Here is a 3,477-nt window from a genome sequence, read left to right as displayed (position 1 = left end):
ATATATAATATATATATATATATGTATATATATATATATATATATATAAATATATATATATATATATATATATATATATATATATTCAGTTTATTTTTATTGGTTTGTTTCCCCTTTTCACCTTTGTATACACGTTACTATGTTCGAGTTTATGTTCATACATACATATGTATACACACACGCACATATGTGTGTGTGTGTGTGTGTATGTGTGTGTGTGTGTGTGTGTGTGTGTGTGTGTGTGTGTGTGTGTGTGTGTGTGTGTGTGTGTGTGTGTGTGTGTGTGTGTGTGTGTGCGTGTGTACGTCCTTAAAATCAATATGAAGTGTGAGACCTCAGAGTCAGTTCCCTACAGTACATTCTATAGGCTAACCCCTTCACACCTTCCGACACGCAAACAAGATACTTGGACCTGGGGTGAATTTATGAAGGGCAGGTGGCATGAGCAGCCATTTTCAGTTGTCATCTTCGTCCGTGGTTGACAATTGTTGCACGCAGCCATCCCACTCGCATTTTGACATTCCTAGTACCCGTTATTGCAGCCTGAAGAGTTCTGCAAGGTGCTGAGTGCAATTTTTGTACTGTACCTTAGCACGTATGTGCTCGTTGTGTACGTTTGTATGTCGTTTTGCGTATGTGAGTGTATATATACAAATGTGAATATATACATTTGCATGTATTAGATATATATGTATATTTACATATTTACCTCCCGCTTTTATCAACTGATCTATAAATGTATATTGGTAGAGATATAGATAAGTATAAAGATAAACAGACAGAGGGATGGATAGACAAATAGATAGTGACCACAGTTTCTGCCTTATTAGCAACTCGACAATTGAAGACGGTTTTTGCAGATGGAGCATGTTACTTTTCCTTCTGAGCTCTACAGGTTTTAACTCCCATTAAATAATTTGTGGGTAATTTTCTACTGCCACCGACTGATATATATATATATATATATATATATATATATATATATTGCATACATATGGCATAAAAAGTACATAAAAGATATATGTATACACAAAGTGTCTCACTCTATCTATATATATGTTTGTGTGCGTGTGTATGTATAATCTATCTATCTATATGTGTGTGTGTGTACATATATATATATATATATATATATATATATATATATATATATGTATATATATATTATATAGTATTTTATATGTATATGTATATATATATATGTATATATATATGTATATATATATATATATATATATATATATACAGAAAGTATATATATATATCATCATCATCATGGAGCTTCAACGCTGACGGGGGGTCATAGCCGCATCCACCGTTCGTTTGTAGGCTACGACGGTCCCTCACGGCAAGTCGCCAGGCAGGGATTCGGCCACATCTCCACGCTCCTCGTGAGCAGTGTTTGATCGATTTGCCCAAACCACGATTTCCTAGGTCGTCCCATAGGCCTCCTCCACCCAGGGTTGTCTCAAACAAATACATACAGCCTGGTGGGCAGGATCCATCTTGAAGGAAGCAAGCCAGGTGGCCATATAGCCTGAGTTTGCGATCACGGATTGTGCAGGAAATAGGTCCGGTGCCAGTCTCACGGTGCAAACCATTTGTTTGACATGTGGTCCCGCCAACAGTACCCCATGGATCCGGTGCAAGCGACCGATTGCAAAAGACATCAAGACGTGAATCCAAGGCACAGGATAATGTCCAGGTTTCACTGCCATATAGTAAAGCTGACATTATCAAGGCCTTGAAAACGCATAGTTTGGTCCTGCACAGGTACCGACATCTCCTGAAGCATACTCTTATCTGAGAGAGTTTCAGTGACCCCTGCTGCCAGGCCAGTCCGTCTGCTGACTTCCTGGTCTGACAGCCCAGAGTTATCAACTAGCACTACCAAGGTATATAAAGCTCTCTGTGACTTCAATGTCCTCGCCACAAGCACGTACCAACCAAACAGATTCTCCAAGCAAGTCCCCAAAGTCCTGGATCTTGGTCCAGGGGACCTCTAAACCCAAGGGCTTTGCTTCATTACTAAATGCATCGAGAGCCACAACTAAGGATTCCAAGGACTCAGATAGAATAGCAACATCAGCAAAGTCAAGGTCGGTAACCTTGATATTGCGAAGAGTTGTTCCACAATGACTTTGAACAGTAGCTCCGCCCAGTATCCAGTCCATGCAAGTGTTGAAAAGTGTTGGTGCAAGGACACATCCTTGCCTTACTCCTGAACTAACAAGAATGAAGTTCGACAGGCCCCCCCCCCCCCTCCACATTTTACAGCACTTTCTGTACCAGTATACAGACTTGCTATTAGTCCAATGATCCTTGATGGAATTACTCTCAGTCTCAGGGATCTCCCACAGTGGTTCCCGATGCACCGTATCGAATGCCTTCTTGAGGTCGATGTAGGCTATAAGCAGCCCATGCACGAACTCACGACGGCGCTCTACAATGACTCGCAGCACAAGGATACGGCCTATTGTAGACTTATCAGGAGTGAATCCAGATTGCTCTGGCCTCTGATGCCTCAGAAGGTGGTCTCCGATACATCTCAGAAAGATGTGGGCAAGAACCTTGCCTGGTATACTGAGCAGTGTGTGATTTCTACAGTCCCATTGGTCTTCCTTCCCCTTCCAGAGAGGGATGACCACACCCATCAACAGGTCAAGGGGAATGGTACTGGACCGCTAGATGGCAGACAGGACAGCATGCGACCCACACGCCATAGGTTCCCCACCAGCCTTTAACAGTTTAACTGGGATGCCGCAAACACCCGCTTCTTTGCCATTCTTCGGCTTAGAGATCACCCTCCTAACTTCAGTTAGGGAGGGTGGATCCTCACTGATGGGTGGGTCCGGCAACGAAATCACGGTACTACCCGCATCCAAGGTAACTGTTGGTGGGTCAACCCGGTACAGCTGCTCAAAATACTTAGCCCAACGCTCCCGCACCGCAACAGGATCTGAGACTTACTAAGCGAACTACTGTCACCTGAGAAGAGGGTTTGGAGATCAGCTTTCTCAGAGCTTGGTATGCAGGACGAAGGTCATTTACTAAGAAATGGCCTTCTACCTCCTCTGCAAGACTCCTAATAAAATGTTCCTTGTTCCATCTGAACAGTGACCGAGTTCTGCGCACCTGAGAATGGTGCAAATCCCGATCCCCTGCCAGGCGAGCCGCATGACAAGCATCTGTGGTATCCAGAGTCTCCTGTGAATTGAAATTCTGTTTTGCTAATGGGCGTTCACCAATTGTTACTTGAGCTGCATCTAGCATTTCGTGCTTGAAGATGTCCCACAGAAGTACAGGGCCTGTCAGATTGTCGAGCGCTGCTAAACGACCTGAGACTGCTTCAGCAAACCCCCCCTCCCTCAGCCTGTCCAAGTGAAACACCCTGGGGTGCTCATTGGACCACTGGGGTTTGAAGTGGACCCAAAGGTTAGCCTCAACCAATCTATGGTCAGTACCACAGAACTCGGC

Source organism: Penaeus vannamei, chromosome 9 (genome assembly GCF_042767895.1).
Source record: "Penaeus vannamei isolate JL-2024 chromosome 9, ASM4276789v1, whole genome shotgun sequence".
Taxonomy (NCBI): Eukaryota; Metazoa; Arthropoda; class Malacostraca; order Decapoda; family Penaeidae; genus Penaeus; species Penaeus vannamei.
The sequence above is the reverse complement of the archived record's forward strand: the minus strand, read 5'-3'. Positions refer to the sequence as shown.